Here is a 23,303-nt window from a genome sequence, read left to right as displayed (position 1 = left end):
GTATCCTAGTTTTGATATAAAGTGCCCATGGTGAGTATTATACACGTTAAGTGCTTACAACAACATGATCTGACAGCAATTTAGTTGATATCTTATATAACGTTCCACAACGCCCACAACTCAAACTCTGAAGCCAGCTGCCTGTATAATAGTATCACCAAGTAAAGGTGCCGTCAGTGCAAACGAACAATACTTTGCATAGGAAGTATTGGTATGATAGAATACCCCGAGGATAAACAGTTCCAGACGTTTCTTCCGGCTTTTAGGTCCCAAACATTACCTTGATATGATAGCCTTTTATCGCGCCAGTGATAAGATAGTGCCAAAAAGGAAACATGGAAAGATAAAATCACGTTTATACCGAGGAATTTTGTGGAATCTCTACAATCATCATCAATTCACATGTGACGCAAACCACTGCAGCACCTGCCGGCGGATTATCGGTTCCGAAGAAGAGATGCACCATAACATTCGACAGGAGTGTTGCAGACAGCATGCCAGCATTCCTAGATTAGATTCCCTATATAGGGTCTACTATGCCTATGTAGGACAGTCAAAATCAGACCTTCGCAATGATGTGACGAGTTTTATCGCAAAACGAGCTCAGTTGAGATATATGTGATTCAAGCTGCTAAAAAAACAAAGAAAATGATAAGAAAATACCGGATATTTTAAATTTTTACTTCTAGAACATTCCTTGTCGTGTTACAGGTGAGGTATTAATGGAAAGGTTATTGTGCTCCATCTGAGCGATGATGGTCTTGCACTATATATATGTTTAAAATGGCGCTTAGCTCATTTTGCAATAAAACTCTTCTGTGTTTCCGCATGGAGAGCGTATACAATTATAACATTAACATAATTTATAGCCATAACAGTTCCCTGAACCCCTGGGCTACATCAGTGACTCAGAGCGGAAGTCTTGATGACCAACTTCAATGGCAGTGATAATCACGGGTGCCTCTCTGGGGAGTCGTAACCAGCGGCGGGCTTGAAATGGCAGGGGTCATGATGTAAAAATGTCTCCAGCACCTTGGAGACAACAACTTTACTTGTCACGTAGTCACAAAAATACTCAAGCAAGCAAAGAAGGAGAAGGATCGAGGAGGAGGAGGAGGAGGAAGAGGAGAAGATGATGAATAGCGACAGAGAAGAAGATACTCAAGCAAACAAAGGAGGAGGAAGAGGAGGAGGAAGAGGAGGAAGAGGAGGAAAAGGAGGAGGAAGAGGAGGAGAAGGAGGAGGAAGAGGAGGAGAAGGAGGAGGAAGAGGAGGAGGAAGAGGAGGAAAAGGAGGAGGAAAAGGAGGAGGAAGAGGAGGAGAAGGAGGAGGAAGAGGAGGAGAAGGTGAAAAGCAACAGAGGTGAAATGGGAAAAAGGAACAACTGAGGAAAGAGAGGGATAGAAGGAGACACTGGATGGAGAAGACGTGAAAGGAAAATGTGGGGATTTGGCGGGAGAATGAGGGAGAGTGATGGAGATGAAAAAATAAGAACTCGACGAAGAAAATGATGAAGAAAATGATGGGCAGGAAATGAAAAGGGAAGAAGAATGGAAGGGGCTCAAGAGGGAATAACAGAAAGATCCAAAATGTTTTTGCATGAGGAGGAAGAGGAGGAGGAGGAGGAGGAGGAGGAGGAGGAGGAGGGGAGGAGGAGGAGGAGGAGGAGGAGGAGGAGGAGGAGGAAGAGGAAGAAGAAGAAGAAGAAGAAGAAGAAGAAGAAGAAGAAGAAGAAGAAGAAGAAGAAGATAGAGGAGGTAGCTGAGTGGATGCATAAGTTGTTTTTTTTTTTTTTGAAGATTTCGGAATACGTCTTCAATATCGTGTCAACAAAACATTTTGTATACAAGAGATATTTATACGCTTTGAAGGTATTTCCTTCACCTCTGGCTTTGCCCAGCGAAGTTTATTTCGCTTCTGCTGTTTTTATTCTTGCTGGAAGGCGTCAGATGCAAAAACAGACTAACAAACAGCCTTTCCTCCCTACACCTCCCCTCCTATATCATCGATAATGTTAATCTGTTTTGAGAGGATGGTATCTTAGAATGACGGATGGAAGACCTAGAGTGCCTTTAGTCTCGACTCGTTGGTATGACTGAGTGGATTGACGTACTCGGAAAATGATGCATTCTCGGTCGGCTTAAAGACGATCAAGAGTCACTGGGGCAGATACGTTAATTTCGGCTTAAGGGGACACCTTGAAGGAGAGAGCATGCGTCACGATACCTTAACATTTCGAGGTCGAGAGGAATAAGAGCACATGATGACGTTGATTTTTTAGTTAATGCTCGAGTATATTACTGAGCAGAGTTCAGAGCCTGTGATGTGCATCGGTGTTAATATAAGTCTCTCCTCAAAAACTTAAAAACCCTCTTCTCTTTACAATTATTACCTTTGTCAATTATAAAGTTATTTTCCCATTAACTCTTTCTTGATCATCTCTATTTTTTTCTTTTCATCAATAAAGAATATCAAACGATGCACTGTTCAATCCACTTTTGGTATTTCAACTATCTATTGTTTGACTCGCATTACCCACACACCCTGATTTTTCTAACATTATGTATGATATAGAATTTATAATTTTCCCAGCAACATAACATTAACTACATTCCATTTCTCTTACATTCTCTTTTTACTCTCTTTTATTTTCCAATATATTGTCTTTAAGATCTCTCTTTCTAGTTTTGTCTTTGGTCCTATTTGCTTGATATCATCAGATCATTGATAAAAATAGCAATTCACTTTATCTTGAGTAGATCGCGAAGAAGCGGTGGGACGATTTTTTTATTTTTTTATTTTTTTTTAACGTGGGACTTGAATCTTTTTAAAATGTTTAACATTGTGTATCAGTTTGTATGTGCAATGTCATGTTTGTGTGTGGGAGTGCAAACTTATTTGTATGTCTGTCTTCTGCCTGTATATGTCAGTCTGTTTTGAATGTCTGTCTGTATCAATGTACTTGTGTGTGTTAAGGCATTTGAAAAATCAACCGTTTATATAAAGTTTGAATGAAAAAATATTGCGTTTTTTGTGCGTCTTTTGAAGTATCTTTTGCAATTCAAAATGTGTGATGCCAGGTTGAGATGCAAAGAGTGCATCATTGCGATTGTCTATTTTATCGATATATTTCAAACTGAATAAATAATGACGTTAGAATATTATTACATTCACTTGGACAGATAGACTTGTTTCCCAACCTATAGGTCTCAAGGCAAGATGGCAAAGAGTTTATCGACACGTACGCTGAAGTTTGAGATACCAAGATCATTTCAAGCAATCCATGGAACGGATGTTGGTCATGTGTTCATGACAAACCATTATGAATGATTTTAACTACTACACACTGTGTGGCATCGAGCTTGCTAAACTTCCATCTCTGCAATGAACATTAACCTACGCCACAGGGTTATTCGGAGACCAAAACTGTAGTTCATTTTTAACTTAATAATCAGTGATAATGCAACCGCTGTGCTTTATTGCCTTTAATTTTGAATCCTATCAGACAATGTCACTGTTATAGGTATACATAACTGAAACACATTTACCTTTGCCTGTCAATAAAGCAATATGCAAGTTTATATCATAGTGATTCATCGTTTTCTTCGGGATCGACCATTGATACCACTCACCATTAGTAATCATCATGATCACTGTATGCCTCAGTCTTAATAATATCGATAATTCAAATTTGCACAGCAAAATCATTCGGCAGCAACAGATGTTTTTAACGTCTGTGTCACTTCTAAAGACAGACTGAAAAAAAAATCATCAAAATGTCTCCTCTCCTCTCTCTCTCTCTCCCCCCCCCTCTCTCTCTCTCTCTCTCTCTCTCTCTCTCTCTATATATATATATATATATATATATATATATATATATATATATATATATATATATAATTATGGTTATGATTATGATGATGATGATGATGATTATCATTACATACATTAGGTGTTTTAAAAGGTGTTGAAATCCAGACTACTTTACCCAAGCCGCTTTCCTTCACAATGCTTTCCATCGTCCTTCTTTCTTCTTCTTCTTCTACTTCTGGTTGAGTCTGCCTCCTTCAATAAGCTGAAGATTCTTGCAGACTGTACTTTCTGTATCTTCTGCCCTCAGAACAGCAGCTTATCATCATAAATCATTCAGATAAAAGATGAAAGCCAAACAATTTTTCAAGCAGCGTCAGAAAATAGAAAAAGAGAGAGGGGAGGGAGATGGGGGAAGGGGGTATAGAAAAGGGGCGCTGGTTCAGCATCCTATCCTAGTGCGTGTAAGAGCGTGCGGGATGCATTAATCACAGGCATGATGCTGTGGCTTAGAGGAGGTTTCTGCGCGCTCATCAACATACCCACGGAAGCGCTATTGCTCCTTCGCATCTCTGCACAGTGGGATTGGCATCGTCTGCGGTGGTGGATGGTGGCGGCGTGGATGTCATTTATCGCGGCTACACGTTCTCATCTCCGATATACATGGTGCACACATCTCGACTGTCCGCCTTCATGGTTTCGCGTCCAAACCTACCTTGCATGGTAAGCGCTGTTTTGAGTAATATGTTTTCTTTAGTTTGAGTCATTGCGGTGTGTGAATATTGTGGTAGAAATCAGAAATCCATGCAATTTTCTGTAAGCTTTAGTGGGCAATGATGTGTTTGGTTGGAGAATATAGTTGAAGTCGTCAACGTTCCATATGGTGAGTTTGCTAGTTCATAATGGGTGTGCATCGTGCACTACCTACATTCCACCTCTTTCAGACAAAGTCGCTTTCATCATGTATTTTTGGTGTGTTAATTCATCCGCGAAATAGTATAGGTCATTTTGCTTTTGTCGTCTGACTGCGAGTGTGTGACTGGATACATGAGTGGTGTGATGCGAATCGGGAAAATCTGAGTATGTGTCTATACGTCGGTGCAATTGATTGTTGTATGCTTCAAATCATCCCATCCAATCAAGTGCCGTCATTGAAATACGGCGGGGCATCTAATGCATTCATCCCTTGTTCCGCATACAAAATGCCCACTGGCGGAAAACGCATTGTGTTACACACCGTATACATGCGCTGTCTTCCGTAGATGGGTAAGCATTCATTTGGATAGTAGATAAACGTGCATGCCACCACGCCATAATCATTCATGCATGAGCATTTAGATATTGGGCTATGCAAGATAACCCCTAATCTATTGCGTTCCGTGAAGTCTTGCAGCCGGTTAGTGATGAATTAGATGCCATGGAAAAGGGAATGAGATGCCAATATAATCTTACAGAGGACATGGTGGGTAAAATGGACAACGAAATGAACCTCGGTGGCAGCTACCTTGAAATCATGTGACCCCGGCAAGCAAATCCGGTGTACTATCACGTAATTGATGTTTTGAATAATAGATGGGATGCAGAAAAGAAAGGAAAAAAAGCAAGGAGCGTGCAATCCCGTATCAAATATATTTACCAGCCGGATGAAAAATGCGCTATTCTCATCGGCTATCAGTCTTCGTATTATTAAGAGATCAAGAAGATTTAGTAGAGGGCTTCTCAGATTTCTTTTACATCGATAGTTTATCACGATCTTAATTCGACAGTAGCGTTTTTCATCCAGCTGCCCACCATTTATGTTACAAGTTTCAACATGATTATAGTGTAACTGAGGGCCACAACATGATTCGCAATTTTATTTTGGAGTCAATTTCTTTTTTTTTATGTATCTAGATATTACGTTTAAGTCATACGGCCGATCATTATCATAATTCCACTTTAAGATTGTCAGGATGAGAACATGGAGAGAAAACATACCTGCTGTTGGAGTTTGTGCATTGCATTTTTCTTTATGGCGAGTATACGCGGAGCAAAAGCAATACGAATATATTTTAACCACTTTGAAGAAAGTTTGACTATTTTCAACCTAAATTCGTTTATTCATACATTTCTAAATAACACAAATTATTAAATTTACACACACAAAAAAGAACAAATATACTTAATTGGAATCATGCACATTTGAAATTGTAACTGGACAGGATTTAACACAAAAACAAAGATCGAATGATATCAAAATCGAGATCAGGCCAACTAAGAAGCCAAAAAGTCATCACACGTTTACAAGAGTTGAAATGAATATGTCTGTATATCGGCTGGATCGTTTCTAACTGCATGGGATATCAAGCAGCATTGCGCTCATGTCCAGCTCGTTCTTACATTTCAGAGAATAAAATCTTGAGAAGTATTGATGTAAAAATGAATTGTATATAATTATAAGATAATGATATTCGTGACTGTGATGACCATCGACAGGTGGCTCGAGGATTCAAAGAAGATCATAGGTGACACAAACGAACTCAATCAGACATTTAGTGTAATAGGCCCTACAGTCTGAACCAGGAACCCTCAAACACACACACACACACACACACACACACACACACACACACACACACACAGTACTTACCCACACACAGACCAGGACACATGGCTACCCACCACATCAATACTATCTCACAAGGAAAGACGCCAAACCAACGGTTTAACTCCGTCTCTAGATTACTGAAGACATTGTACACGTCACGTGGTGTACGCCCATTTTCATCATGTCAGAAGCTTATTTCCGAGAAAACATGGTGGATAGGAGTGGTAAAAACTGACCATAAACACAATGGCGAATCATGACAAGAATAAAACTCATGATCAACAGCATTAACCTTATATGATTATACATGTATTACTGTACTATACAGTACAAATAATGAAATATCAGGTGAACATGTTTTATTGAATTGCTGATTAGCAATCGAATATAATCTTTAGAATTATGATTTTTAATGATAAGTGATAGAAGTTATCAAGACAAAACTTTAGAATGGAGAGTTGAGTTTACAGAACTCCTTGTTTCGCGTCCATTTAATCTGATATAGGCCTCATCAAGGCGACTTGTACTTTTGTACAGAACAGTGAATAGTCACAGAAATAATCGCTATGTATGCCAGTTGTGACAATCCTAATCACTCCCATTCTTAAACCTACTGCACTTACATCTTGGATGTGTCACAAAGCACCTATAACGCGATCAGTAAAAAATGCCACTCCGTTTGCCAGGTTTTACCTGTTAATCACACAGCCATTACTATACATCACTCGAGTGACCCTCTGGCTGTCACATTGATTTCTATCCACAGGTTAGTGTGTAAAGTTTTTGCATAAAATATTGGACTCATTGGCATAGAGCATGTAGAGTGCACGGGTTAAATAGTCTTGCAACGTGTGAAGTCCAAGTTCTTTTAAAGGTAGAGGCTTTTTTTTTCCAGTTCCCTCCAGAATTATCCACAAACCTCACTTGAATGTGACACACACACACACACACACACACACACACACACACACACACACATATATATATATATATATATATATATATATATATATACAGGGATATTAAATGATTGGTAGGAGCAACATGTATCAAACTCACTCAGTTGATGCCAAACTTAACATGACAAATCCGGGCCGGTGCAGCGTTTTTTAAAGTGGTGGCCCAAGTTTATATTTCTGGTGCCACTTCCGGGTTTCATCTATAATTTTCTTGTACAACTTTCAGGGTTAATCGGCTTCAACGCAAAAGAAAAAAAAAACCTTTTACCACATTGTTCTGGCGCCACTTCCAGGGTAAAAAAGTAGGGGGAGGGGCAAGCGGTTAGATCTTGTGTATTCCTATGTATTATGCAAAAAGAAAAAAAAGGCCCAAGCCCCGTCCCCCTTAAAAAAACAACGGAACAGAAACACATTCAACATTCGTCAGTTGTTGCCTGAAGCCTTTACCGGTTGAATGAAGACAACGAAGACAACGGTATGATATGTGGATGTTACTTTATCATAATATAGCGATGAGCAAAAACCTTGAGTTCATCACATTCATGAGCTATCACGGTTAAGAAATTTGGAGCTGGGTTATACGATCGCAGAGTAAATTTATATTTCCCAAGGGGTAATTCTCCACATCACTGACAGTTTGGTATCATACGAAGACGTTAGTGTCATCAGTCTAGAGACATTTGGGCATCGAACATGACGTCACAGAGGCATCTCACCTTTAATGTCCCCTTTTTGCTTGTACCGTTTATCCTCGTATATCCTCATTACCTGTAATCCTCCTTTGAGCGTGAAATATCGCTATTTTCCCTTGCTGTGTCAAGAATATTGAGTTACAGAAAGTAGACGAATTCATCCGATTTCAAATCTGTCTTTTTTTTAGTCTTCTGAAAATCAAGATTAATTTGTTGTATTTGCTGCAAGTGACGTAAAGGTCGCCTCAATATATTATGCACTTTCCCACAAGTTCGTCACCCCTGGTTTAAATACGAATAGGTATTCAAACTAACATAATCCGATTTTGACCAACTTCATTCAGACATGATTTAAATATATTTCATTATTGGTAGTTACATTTTTGAGTAAGCCATACGCGTCGGAGATTTTGGGGCTTTTAACTTTTGGGGTTACATTCTTTAAAGCTTCTTTACCTACTACATAAGTTGTTTGTTTGTTTGTTTTGTTGTTGTGGTTGTTTTTGTTTTTCCGATGCACCATTGCTGAAGTGTAATGACCTGACTTCCAGCCCCGATGAAAATGCATTGATGCCATTCTAAAGCGTATTGTCAGCTTCAATCAAATTCAATATCAATTCAAGTCAATTTATGATGCTGATTATCTGAAATTTATGTCGCAGAAAGCAGGAGTAATGTTCTAAACTGCCAGAGTATTGTCATTATTATTGGCACTTTTATCATATCATGTTCAAAGAGCTTTTCGGTTTTCTTTTTGCATTTCCATTTTGATATCCAACCTTATGGCACTAATAATGGATGCTTTGATACCATTAAAACTATGACATCCTTTGACATCCCGATGAGAGGATATAATATGGCGCAAAGCTGATATACATCGACAGATGTTGTCTCGTCATGCGTCTTATACCAATTGTCAAGAGGTCTGTATTGGAGTTCAATGTGAAATCTTGAGTCGTTAATAATTCGACTTAAACACAATAATTACAATCATCACACAATCAAAACATAGTTTTCTTTGCAATGCCAATGACTCACTGTTTGCCCGAACCTTAGATTATTTGTCCTCGATTGATAATGTGCACATGTGACAACGCGGTCAGCAACTTGAAGACTTAATGAATGTAAGTATTTGGACGTAATGTTAACTATATAATGTCTTGTAAAAAGTAAAATGCTATATGACTGATTCCATATTGTCGAATATAGCAGCAATGTATACACATTATTCTGTGCCAGTGAGCCAAATGTGTACAAATCCCACACACAAACCCATGGACGGGAAACAAACGTGGCAATCAAACAGTTAAACAGTCACCTACCCGAACGACATGACGGCGAAGTGTTTGTGAAAAATGATACTCAGGCGTATGGAGTGTGATTACGTGCAATATATCAATATGTCTCATATCATCATTTTTAATTTTTTTTATTCAGTGCCACGTGGTGATCGACGAAGCATTTCAGCTTGTGTGTGCGTGTAAGATGTGTGTGTTTGTGCATGTTGACGTATACGGGTTACAGAAGACGAAAATATCTGGGAATTATTATAGCGCATGCAATACTAGTATGTCGTCTCCATTGAAGACTATATACAATAAATCTCGGTAACTGAGTGTCTGAATCAATTTACATAAAGCATTTATTTCCTTTACTGCAGATCATTAAAATGACTACCAATGACGAAATCAAACCGGACATAAACAAGCCCTCCGAATGAATTCGACCATGGACCTACGTACTATCAGTTTTTCTGCTAACTAAGCCCAGATTGTATTCTCCTTGTAATGACAGTATTACAGGATTCATTAAGACGAACCCGGCCTTATCAATGACGATTACAATCCCCTGTATGGCGCAATCGCCACATTGCTGTGGATCATAACAAAATTGGCTCTGAGCTTGTCAGTTGCTGCCGTGCGTGGTTACTACAAATAGGACACAAGGATATATTTCAGCATCAAATGAATGCAATAATACAACGCTTCTGAATTCGTAAAGCGAAGCTCTCGTATTCAGTAGACGGGAACAAATCACACTCAGACGAGGCATTTATACCTGCTTTGTGCTTTCCTTTTGTTTTTTTATCCGTCAAGGCTATCATGACAGTATACTCCCGTGGTTAATTGTTCTTGCCTGAATAATGATATTGTGCACATGTAGGCCTATGTATGGAGCCGCCGCGGAACGTTTGTGTAGGACCTATGTGTGTGTGTGTGTGATGGGAGGGGGGGGGGATGATGGTGGTGGTCATGTTACAAACTTACCACCTCTTTCAGGTATAGTCACCACGATACACAATGAATATCCAACGTGAGCCCCGGAATTCAGTTCTTTTACAAAGAGACATCAAGGCTTATGAGCACAACCATCTTTTGACAGTATACAGTATACGAATTGATTATGACGTCAATGTGCAAAAACATCAACATAATAGAACACAAAGAACAAAGGGCGAAAATGCAAACATAAACACGACTTGAATGCAATCGTTACACGACACCGTAAAGGAAATCATCAGGATTAGCCGAAGGGAACTCGATTTGTCTACAGACCTATCAAGACTGCATTATGTCGGATACATTGTCTATTCGGGAGGCCACAATGGCGTGATCTGCTATACCTCGAGGTTTTCGTGAGATATATATACTTCTATATTATACACAAACATTAAAAACATGTGAACCTGTTTCAAATCCTCGACGACCTTAGATTTCCTATTAAAGTGATCAGATTTAAAGGACCGTCAAACATAAATTGTAGTCAAACCTACACAAAATGAGAAATTATACAGCTCACTCATACCATTTAATTGGTCATATTTTAAGCTGAAGTGGCAATTTAACCTCTGAGAACTACTGGAGAAAAAACATTGTGTCCGTCCCTTAGTCCACGTGTACATTCAGCATGGGATGTGTAATGGACGAAAAAAATATAGATAGATAGATAGATAGATAGATAGATAGACAGATAGATAGATAGATAGATACGATAGATAGATAAATAGATAGACAGTTCGATATATATAGAAAGAAAGATAAATGGATGGATATCATAGATAGATAAAAAAAATAAAAAGATGGATGGACAGATAGACGATGGATAGGTTATGAAAGATGCATAAATAGATGGACAAATGAATACTTGGATACTTAGATACATACAAGTTTACCGATATATGGATGAATAAATAGAGAGAGAGAGAGAGAGAGAGAGAGAGAACGAGAGAGGTGGTGAGAGAGAGAAAGATAGAAAGGGAGAGAAAGAAAAGTAACTCTGTGATGGGAGCAGTTGATACTTTGAAATATTGTGTAAACCGTTGCTTATCAAAGTAATTTCCCATGTACTGGATGCAGTTATGACGAACACGTGCACGAGTCGGAGGCAATGGAGTAATCATAATATATCATCCAAATTGTGCTTTGCATGTATAGCTTCTTTTCGCCTGCCGGATATTCTATGAGTTTGTATTATCACTCCCTCCAGTCACACACACCACACATGCACAACTCACTGCAGAATCATTGCTACTTTGCATATATGTTTAGATTTGGTTTAGATTTCAAACTCTTTAGGATTCTTCAGCATCGTCAAACATCCATAGTATTGTGTAATGTGTTGTCGTTGTTACCATTATCATCATGAATTTGTTGAATGTATAGGTGTAAGTCTCACAGAAAGAATACTTTGACCATTCCCACAAATGGCTTTATTCATGTAAATATGTACACATTATTTACATAATACATATCAAGCACATGTAGGCGTACTCATATAATATTCAAATGATACACAAACAAATGTATACAAATATAAATGTATATGAAATATATTGAAGGTAAAGATTGAAGAGCTTTCAACCAAAATGCGCTAAATCCATTGATAAATGATGGATTGGCGCCTTTTTGAAGCAAATACTTGTATTGCAAATTTTCGGGAGACTCACTCTATACGGCTTTGATAAACAAATCTTTAGTTAATGAAAGCTTGAAAGAAGGGAAAAGCCCCCGAAATTCGCATTAAAATCAACTTCATTGGGCTAAATGCAATGCATTTATCTTGACCTGCAAAGTGCATTAATGCATTGAATCATCGTAAAAATACGTGTCTACGTGTCTATGTGTATGTGTGTGTGTGTGTGTGTGTGTGTGTGTGTGTGTGTGTGTGTGTGTGTGTGTAAAGAGAGAGGGGGAATGAGGGAGTGAGAGAAGAAACGAAGTCTAGCTAACTCTCTCTCATCTATACCAGCTTGCTATTCTTTCTCCATGGGTTGACTTTAGAATAATAATTGCTTTCAGTGTGATCACACTTGTATGCTTATAAAAAGCAGCGCAGCACTGGCAGGATTTTGAGTATATCGTGCATGGTCTGTCTCGAAATGCTTGATTCCCTCCGATTGGGAATTCACTGAACGTAGCCAACGTCAAGGGACAAGGGATAAGGAATGCCGGGGTAATTAGGTCGCGATGAATATTTCAGAGCAAAGGGGAGCGATGTGGGATTAAGAGGTAAACTTGAAGGCAGGGGACACTAAAGCATTGAGGAGGAATGCCATTAGACGTTGTATTCTATTGGATTGGAGACAAACAACTTTTGCTTGCATGGACGATAAAACGCCTCTTATTGAAATAATGATGATGATGATGATGATGATGATAACCAGGCATTGAGATGCAGATACGCTACACATAGTTCAACAATAACACAATAAATGCGTGTACTTTAACTACATCACAGTGCTTACAAAAGATATAATCATACCAGTGTTATACAGAAAAAACCCAAATAGATCATGTAGATAGTACCAAATCATACGACTGAGGAAAAAGATGATTGACCACATTGCGGCTTTAATATGATCATAGTAATCAATGTTTAATGCTGTGCAAATCATTGCAAATAGTGTCACTTCCATATCTTAGTTCTCCTTCTCTTGAATTCCATCGTTGCTCCTTATCTTTTTCTTTTCGTCTTTCGAATGTCAACGTGAATGCCGCATTTGTTCTAATGAATCCAAGGTAGCATCCAGATTTGAACAGGACTAATGCTACATGATATTGACCATCTTGTTCAGATTTCAGCCGTAATGTTTGCGCATGGCTATTGCATCCGTTTCGTAGAGACACAATAGCATGTATTCATCTAAAATTCTAACCCGTTGAGGATGAGTCCCGAGTATACTCAGGCAGGTGTCTATGGGAAATGCGTGTTGAAGCAAATTCAGCCCGTCCTCAACGTGTCAAGAGATGAGGATCACCATTGATTTCTGCATGGTACGGCAAGCACTTGATAAGAAGACCATTTCTGAGCACATACCGAAGTAGAGTGCAGGATTCATAGGATCTTTCAATACCTCTCCCCTCTCCTTTCTCCTATCCTATCTCTATGCAAGTCATCCCTCCCCTATTTTCCTATATATTATGTATTATGTACGAGGGCTGCATGCAAATCAAGCATTGCTTAAGCTGTAGCCCTTCTGCGTTATTCATTGCATCGCTGATATGTTCTTTTGTACATTGTAAAAGCAATGAAGAAACTGTATTGCTGTATAGGTAATGAAGAAACTTACTTTGTTAGCAACTAATGTTTATGTATATCCATTTATATGTATGGTACCATCAATGTATATGATATATATGTGCATGTATCTGCATGAGCAATGATATAATGCAGGAACCAATAAAATCAAAATCAAATCAAATCTTTCAATACCTCTGGTGATTTAAATGCGATCTGGAGGAAGCAAGCTATAGATAAAGACATGAAGGCTCATAAGACAAACTGTTTACTTCTTTGTTGTGTTCATTCCAGTATAGCTTCTTGGACATCTGTCAATGTCTGTTGGAGCTGCGAGAGGGATTACAGTATCAAGTATCAAGTATCAATTATCAAGTCAGTGAGTGAATGAATACTAGCTCGTAAGGAACATTAGATTCAAAGCCACCAACGTACAATGCTCCTTAACTCTGACATCTCACTTCAGTTATTAACCTACGCCGTCAAACATCACCTGTATTCTTTGATAAATTCACAGTATAAATATTGATGAAGGGTTAGACATGATTATATTCAAAACCCTTGTCTCTATCTCTATCTCTGTCTCTGTCTCTATCTCTATGTTTATCTCTATCTCTATCTCTATCACTATCTCCCTCCCTCTCTCTCTCTCTCTATCTCCATCTCTATCTCTATCTCTATCTCTATCTGTCTCGCTCGCTCTCTCTCTATTTCTATCTCTTTCTCTATCTCTATCTCTGTCTCTGTCTATGTCTCTATCTCTATCTCTCGCTGTATATATATATATATATATATATCTGTCTCTGTCTCTGTCTCTATCTCTGTCTCTATCTCTATATCTATCTCTATCTCTGTCTCTATCTCTGTCTCTATATCTGTCTCTATCTCTATCTCTATCTCTGTCTCTATCTCTACCTCTATCTCTGTCTCTATCTCTATCTCCATCTCTGTCTCTATCTCCATCTCTGTCTCTATCTCTATCTCTCTCTCTGTCTCTATCTCTGTCTCTGTCTCTATCTCTATCTCTGTTTCTATCTCTATCTCTATCTCTGTCTCTATCTCTACCTCTATCTCTGTCTCTATCTCTATCTCCATCGCTGTCTCTAACTCCATCTCTGTCTCTATCTCTATCTCTCTCTCTGTCTCTATCTCTGTCTCTGTCTCTATCTCTATCTCTGTTTCTATCTCTATCTCTATCTCTGTCTCTATCTCTACCTCTATCTCTGTCTCTATCTCTATCTCCATCTCTGTCTCTATCTCTATCTCTCTCTCTCTCTCTCTCTCTCTCTCTCTATCTCTCTCTCTGTCTCTCTCTCTCTCTCTATCTCTGTCTGTATCTCTATTCCTATCTCTGTCTCCCTCTCTCTGTCTTATCTCTCTATCTCTATCTCTATCTCCCACGCATGCTTTCGAGACAGCATAAGATTGGATGATTAGGATCCCGCAAATTGATGAGATTACATAATAACATGTAATAATTTCTTGTTATTGAGAACTAATTGCATTAAAGGTCTGTTTACCTTTGGAAAAAGTTGCAAGATATCACATTCGATGCATATAATTATATGTGTAGGTCTGTTGTATCACAAAACATCCTACCATATGAAATTTTCGCAATAAAGCGGCCTATACTACAGGGAGATATCAGTATTTTTTTTCCATAACTGTAGACGGTTTAGTCTGGAAACATTTTTGTTATAACTATTGTTCACATTTTGTGTATAACCTCAATTATACGTACGGATTCAAATTTTTACAGTGGTTGTTTCTATCCCAAACTCACAATTTAGAACTATTTTAAAGCATTACTGCTGGGTTTTTGTTTCATGTGCAAGTGGTAAATTATGCCTCTAATGTATATATTATGCGTGCGTCTATGTATCTCTTCATCGCTGTTTTACGTCTGTCTCTCGTTATGTTATTTCTTAAGATAAAAGAAATAAAAAGGGAAAAATTGCGCTGAACCCCCTCCTTCTTTTTTTTTTCTTTTTGTTAGCTGATGAAACCCGGAAGAGGCACTAGAAATATTTTTGACCCTCCCCCCCCCCTTTATGGAATTCCTGGATCTGTTCCTAATCATTATTTATAAATTTTGAATCGAACTGAAGAAACCACAAAAATCCTGTTTTGTATTATTCTACACGATTATATGGAGGAAGCGTAAGATTTACCTGACATTTAAACATACCTTTGCGACAAAGGTTGCTGGAGAGAAAGTTTGCCCGAGGCTGGCTCTGCACAGCCATGACAACAGAAACTAATACTGTAAACTGAACTCCAGTTATTGAAGTGAATACAAAAGAACGGAGAAATGGGGAGAGATATTCTATGAAACAGAAATATCAATGCACCGGCCTACTTCCTCCTTCCAACTGGAGAAAAAAATCTTCTTGCAATTTTCATCTTCGAGGTAAAACTTTTTTTTTTGTGACATGAAGGAATCACACACAACTCGTTGTTAACCGATAACCCCCCCCCCCCAAAAAAAAAAGACCAAAAAAACAAAACAAAACAAAACAAAACAAAACAAAACAAAACAAAACAAAGCCAAAAAACCAAAAACAAAAACCAAAAACAAAACAAAACAAGAAAACACAAAAGAAAAACAATAGATAGAAGAATAACAACAAAGAAAGTTTCCAGTAACCCATCAAAACTCACGTGTTTTTATAAGAATGTGAAATATAAATTCGTCATATATTTTCCTTCCTTGTATCTCTCTCTTTACCAGCTCTTAACTCTATAGTTATTATGTGCCATGGTGTAAACCCCTGTGTCCAACATTCTTTTGAGACAGGAACGTTGTCATGCTTTGGGAAAACATTCTGTTTTTCAGATCTATGTAACTTTTATAGAATTTTGTTTCCCTGGTGGACAGGTAAGGGGCAATTGTACAGAAAATGCCAGGCTTAGCTTTGATGTAAAATCTGCTGTATGACAAATCTATGATTGTTTTTTTTTTTCTTTTTTTTTAAATTACCAGTAGCTACATTATTGTAGAGAGATGACTTTTGCACACGAAACAGTGACAACAAGTAAGAATTTACTTGCAAATCCAGTCGGGAACACCCCTTGATAGTCAACCACCACATTAAATGCAAGCTATACATGTGACAGGAATTGAATCGTGAGAAACGATTTCATTGTACTGCGGCATTTGGCGATTTATTGATCAGTTTGGGCTGGTTTGTGCGTTTGGGCAGAATATGCGAAGTTGGCACGCCGTCAACTGAGTCGGGTGTGCAAACATGGCACATAAAGAGTTATAACTGTTGTTAGCCGCTGTCTATAGCATAATCATGCAGACTCAATAGAAAGTTTATGAATGCCCTACTCATAAACGATTGCCTGAACAACCTCAAACTTGCTGGAGTTTTGCCCTACCCATAATAAATCATGCATGCAAGTGAATTACTGCCTAAGGAACTTGATTGCAGATAAAATGGTTCCTTGATATATAGGCTACCCCCTCCCCTCACATTATTTAACAGCAACAACAAAAGCAAATCCATGAATCCTATTACAATGAAGGCCTATTTGTATTTACCTTTTCCCTTTTTTCACTCACACATAAGTTCTGTTGCTTGGAGAGATTTAGCAATGATTAACTACAAAAAAAAACCTTTCTTGGTATTCTTTCACTCATAGAATTATATCCAGTTTCGTCTGGAATGCTTTTCACTTTGTTTGCTCATTGATATAGCTTAAGCTTTATACGGTGAACCCTTTTGAGAAAAAAAAAGTAAAGGAACTCTAAACAGGCCCTCTTATTTGAAAAAAGGTAAAATATATCAATTATTATAGTTTCTCTGTAATCGATGTCTTTGCTGTTATCAGTATTGCCATAAATCACAAAGCTTTTATGAAAAGCTGCAAAAAAAAAAGAAGAAGAAGAAGAAAAATCAACTCGATGAAATTATGAACAAAATTTCATCGACTGTTTTTTTTTAAGGAACCGTTAATGGCACCTTCTCACTGTGACTGAAATGTGAAGGAACCCACTGAAAAGCAAATCTTATATGTAGGTCCCTAGATGGAAATTTTAAAATCTTTAAAAAACCGAACTAACAACGAAAACGTTGAAAGGAAGGAGTGGGACGTAAAGGAAAAGAGAGCAAAACGAACAATGAGAATACGTTACAACATACCGAGAGTGTAATTTCAACCAGCTAAGAACTTGAAGAAGAGACCATGGAAAAACAAAATGATGGATAAAATTTTGTTCACAATCTTCATATAAAATGCATTTAATATACGCATTATTCAAACTATCACTGGTCTGTAAGTTTTTAAGCCTCTATTCTGTTCTGTAAGGTTACAGAAGTCCATAAAAATAGGTTCTTTCTTTTTGTCCATCAAACTACAGTGGTTAAGATAATATTTCGTGCTCTTCCGCGCGGACTCTCATTAATGATATCCTTAACTACATCAGTTTCACACCATGAAATCATGTGATTAAGCAAGTTGTAAACCTACATGATATGTCTGTATGCTGTCAGTATAATCATTCCACATCCTCCCAAAATAGACATTGTTAACCTCTGAAGAGCTCGAGTTAAGGTAATTATACTGTATGAGAAGGATACAGTTGATATAAATATGTAACAGAGCAGTAGACTTTCAAGTCTCCCACGAGGTAGACAGAAATGAGAAAGGGATTGAAAGGGATGGACTAGTTTTGGTTGAGATTCAGATTCAGATTCTAACTTTGTGCTAGATGATGAGAAACCATAAAAATAAGATCATTTATGCAATAGGAATTAAAAGTTTATTTGATGAAAATCGGTTTTGAAATGACTGGGATATCAACAATGTTCCTTAATAAATGATGGGACTCATCTTTTATCACAGGACATCTTTGTTTTACTTTGTTTCTTGATATCCCAGCCATTTCAAACCGATTTTCATCAAATATATTTCAATTTCTCCTAGAATTGTATGCTCTTTAATATTGCATGTAAATGGTTACTAATTATCTCACACAAAAATGTTGAAACCTGAATCCCGATCTCAACCAAAGCTAAACTATCCCTATTAAAATGTGTCAATTCACATTATGTGAATTAGCCAATTAAAGGCGATGTCGACGGTCACCTCTCACCTCTCTGACCACAAGCTTATCATTATTTTTATATCAATGATAGACATGAAAGCATCCTCCCTTTTTAAAAGGTCATCACATAACTATCTATTTTTACGACTCTTATAAGAAGTGAAGAAAATTTTATTTCTTTATGTCATTGTTATCAAATTCAAGCGGAAATAATGGTGATATATTCATACTGTAGGCTCAAATGAATCAGTAACTTATAAGCCCTTGACATCACCATACTCTCTAAAAAAAAATCGAGTGAAAATTTTCACTCTAAAAAGAGTGAATTTCGAGTGAAATTGGAGTGAATTTTGAGTGAAAATGCTCATTTTCACTCATTTTGGAGTGACGTCAGGGATCACTCCAAAATCTTCGAGTGATCCCTGACGTCACTCCAAAATGAGTGAAAATGAGCATTTTCACTCAAAATTCACTCCAATTTCACTCGAAATTCACTCTTTTTTGTATTTACTCTTTTTAGAGTGAAAATTTTCACTCGATTTTTTTAGAGAGTAATATCCATGTAGATTGATTTTCACATGTGAATGGGATCGACATTGGTGTTCCGGGAAACTGCATGATAGTAATTTTACAATTTTGTAATTTGCTTTGATATATTAACATTTACATTCCGTTATTGCTTGATATTGCTATGCCAAAGTCAATCCGATAGTACAAAGAGGATGTTTGCTTCAGAGACGAGTTTAATGGATTGATAATGGTAGCCGAAATATTTGCCATAGATATTGTTTCCATGGTGAAGAAAACATTCTTCGCAAAATATGGGGAAGACAAGCTATATGGAGAACATAGAACTCTCGTCACAGGGTTTGCTCGTGTCGGTCTTATTTTCTGTTTTTCCTGTTCTTCGATCTTGCTCAACTCTACTCTACTCAAAACCAGTCACCCTTAGCATAATGAATTTCCCTTTAATATCACGTGACACCAGCTATTGTTCTCTCGATCAGGAGATAGAAGTCTTGCTTTCGTCTCTGCTTTAGTTGTTTGTTTTTCTCCCACTCTTACTCATTTCGGTCGGTATTGCATCCCTTTTAAGTACTGTACTAGTAGTATAGATTAAACCAGACTGTTCGATCTTCAAGATATGGTCATCTGCGGTCGCATGTTTCCCCCTTTTTACTTTCATCTGCATCACGTTCATACACAGTATCGATGTAATATACGCATATACATTATTATATGATTTTTTGTTGTTGTTGTTGCAATAACAAAGGAATTTTGTGTTAACACTCTTTATGATTACTGATAATAATTTTCTTTATGACAGTCGTTACAACTGTGTTGAAGCCTTCCCATCAAGCAATGTCTGTGCACGTAAACCTAGACTGAAAAAAACCCCACTAAATTTACTATAAACAACAGGTGTCTGATTTTGCTCAGACATTATTGTTTTGTTCTACCATGCAAGCCGCACGCATTGATTTTGGGTGTAAGACAGTTTCCCTCGTTCATGTAGGAAGGGTACCTGGATCTCTTAGCCTTTGTCAAAGGCTTCTTTTATAGTGATGATTTCAGATAATATAGGAGTTGTGTAGTTATAGTATAGTGGTAGTAGTATAAAGCAAAACAAAAGTAAGACTCATTGACCATAGATCCATGGAGCGACTGGCCTTTGGCTCGCTGGCCTGGCGATTGTCGGCGCTAACAACAGCAGCGCGAATTTCCATAAAAGAGGCTAGCGATCGCACGCTTGAGGAACCTCCCTTACGAAACACGGGCGTTTGTCAACCGTGGTAGTACATCGTACATGTGTATGTAAATGTGTAATTTATACATGCAGAGGGTAAGAGGTATGGGGTGTTGACAGCTGCAAAGTCCGGAGCATATTCGGCGGTGACAGTCAGCTCCTGTGACCACAGGTGAGTCTAGTATAATGATTGATGTTCTCCCATCTATCATATCTACCTTCTAAGAAAAGGCGAGAATGCATACCTGAATGTATATCGTCGCATGGTTGCTTTGTCGTTTCTGTACAATACCATATGTCTTGTCACAGTCACTATTTACATCTTTCTGAAGTCTCGGCATCCATCTCTATGTCTGTCTGCCGTCTAACATTTCAATTTGACAGATCGAGTGAGTGTGCCAAGACCTGGTAATGTGTATAGACATGTGAATCTCAATTGTGGATTACAGGAGCGGGGTTGGGTTTTCATCCTTTTCATTGTCGTGAGAAACAGATTGTAGACTGTATAGTACGTGCTCATATCTAAATGTTCATTCCTGCATTATTAGGGTGTTGAGGTGATGAGGGGATTGAAACCCAACACGAAACGAGCAAAGAAGCGTGAACGTTGGTACACTATAGGTGTTACGTAATGAGGGGCTGTACGATGTTGGTATATGTTATTAGTTGCGGTGGGAATAACCCCGGAGCGCTCCTTGTGCTGAGGGCTGGTTGTAGTAACACAGAGTGGTAAGACTTTAAAGGGATCGTATAGTTTTGGTTGAGACCTAATGTCGGGTTTCTAACATTTTTTGGTGAGATAATGAGAAACTTCTTTTGAAATATGAAAGAGCATGCAATTTCATGAGGAATTCAACGTTTATTTGATGAAAATTGGTTTTGAAATGGCTGAGATATCCAAAACAGAGCGATTCTAATTAGTGTGGGACCCATATTTTATTACGATCGCTTTGTTTTACTTTGTTTTTTGATGTTTCAGTCGTTCCAAACCCGATTTTCATCAAATAAACTTTGAATTCCTCTTAAAATGGTATGATCTGTACTATTGGTATCTCGCAAAAAGTTAAAAGCCCCATTCCCCTCTCCACCAATACTGCACCATCCCTTTAACCCCGAGAGCTCGCTCGGAAGCGAGTGGCAAAACAGAACATTTGTGTTCTCTGGAGCGCTGTGTAAGATTTTCATTATAATGGTGTCTAGTCAATTTATAAACACATACAAAGGGATCCGAAACTGACCAGAAATGAGTATACATTGTATAATTCATTAGTGAAAAATTGAACAAAGAAAATCGGATTTTCTGCGCTCAATTTTTCACAACTGGAGTAATCTGATGTCATTCAGATTCATGAAATTCTTCCGTCGAGTTTTTATTGCAACTGATTGACAAATTATCCCAAATCGAAAGGAATACAGCACCAAAATTGATCAGTGTTATAGTCGTAGCCATAATTTGATATTAATTCGTCTCAAAACGTTCTCCACACACTGGAGTGAGACAAAATTCACTTGTTGTCATACATCATGTGCAGAGACTCCAACCCCAAGCACCTTCTGATCTGGAGATTCTCCCGCCTGAAACCCGTAGCAAACGGGAGACTCCAAGTTGATGTGCGCGAAGCGCACATCACGTGCGCGGAGAGTGAAGTTCCTTGCGGCCGGGGTCCAGGGCCCGCTGAAGGGCCCTGTAAGCTCTAGGGCTCTAGATGCTTTTTTTGTGTGTTATCTAAGGTTTATATTTTTTTCAACATACGATGGCAATGAGTAAGAAATTCTTTCCAACGGGAGACACAGAAATTAAACCTCAAGCTGGAGAACGGGATATTTTGCAAAAATGGGCTTTCGGCGGGAGATCTCCCGTCGAAAGCGGGAGAGTTTGAGTCTCTGCATGTGTGTTAAGGTGAGTTCCGATATTATGCTAATTTTCTCTCGACTCGTATCAATATTTCGTATGAATTCAGTGTATATCATTCATACGTGATAGTAGACGCACGTCCTGATACAGATCACTTGAGGTGGGTATGCTGGTATGAAATTCGAGGCCATAATTCTCGCCTAAGCAGACGTGTCTGTAATTACTTCATCCTTTAGTTTCCTTTGTGTATGTGGGGTGTTTGGAACATGATCTAGATAGCAGGCGTGTCTATAGGATACACTAATAATCTATATATAAAGATTCTGCTTGATAGTGTCATGTACCCATTCCACACAGTATTCACAATAATTTCTAAGTACAATTAAAGGTCAGCCATAGACTGTTTTTATATATTATACTGAAGGAAAAGATACGAAACACTAATCCATTAGTGTGTGTGTGTGTGTGTTTACCTGTTTGTGCTCTTACAATATAAAAGCATTATCTTTGCTTCTTAATATTGTAATTGCAAGGAACATAGGGCCTACCTAATGTGCACTGATCTTCGATTAAATCAAGGTTCTATTATTTCATTTCTTTATTTTACCTACTACTTTCAACCACTGTTTTCGTATTTCATTTTTTTTTTAGTGTTCATTACTCGATGATATTCTTTATTGTATACAAATGCATTAATGGCATGTTTGTTTTGGTTAAACAGTGTGAAGCAAATACAGCATCTTTTTATTGTTAGAATATCAGCTGCAGAGGCCATTTTTCGCTATAATGCACACAAGTATGATAGATACAAAAAAAAAATAGACTCAAAGTGTCTTTGTAAAACTTACGCTCTCACGGTGAATATGCTGTATAACGTGTTAATGTTACTGCATGACCGGCGCACTCATTCACAGCCACAGGCCATGTGCAATTGTTATTCAAAATGTCGAAAAGGCTATTAAATAGGTGCGAGCGTTTTATACCTCCGGATGATTTTCAGATTTTTACATTTGAACAACGATAAATTACTTATACTGAGTACAGAGTTTCAGAATTTGTAGTAATTGGATGAAGAATAAGAAT

General features: G+C 38.0%; 1 protein-coding gene across 2 annotated transcripts in view; it reads left to right on the top strand.

The window, feature by feature from the left end:
- Positions 1 to 4,481: 4,481 nt before the first annotated feature.
- LOC139740713 (transmembrane ascorbate-dependent reductase CYB561-like) overlaps positions 4,482 to 23,303 on the top strand; it is a 31,201-nt gene continuing 12,379 nt past the window's right edge. The window contains exon 1 of one of the 2 annotated variants that reach the window (XM_071651282.1): positions 4,482 to 4,533. The gene's annotated coding sequence lies outside the window, so the exon portion shown is untranslated. Of the gene's footprint in view, positions 4,534 to 20,485; positions 20,538 to 23,303 lie in introns of those variants that run through there. The other variant, XM_071651289.1, reaches the window with a different exon arrangement.

This window comes from Diadema antillarum, unplaced genomic scaffold (genome assembly GCF_040938485.1).
Source record: "Diadema antillarum isolate AM-2024a unplaced genomic scaffold, OU_Dant_1.0 scf00000030, whole genome shotgun sequence".
NCBI lineage: Eukaryota > Metazoa > Echinodermata > Echinoidea > Diadematoida > Diadematidae > Diadema > Diadema antillarum.
The sequence above is the reverse complement of the archived record's forward strand: the minus strand, read 5'-3'. Positions and strand labels throughout refer to the sequence as shown.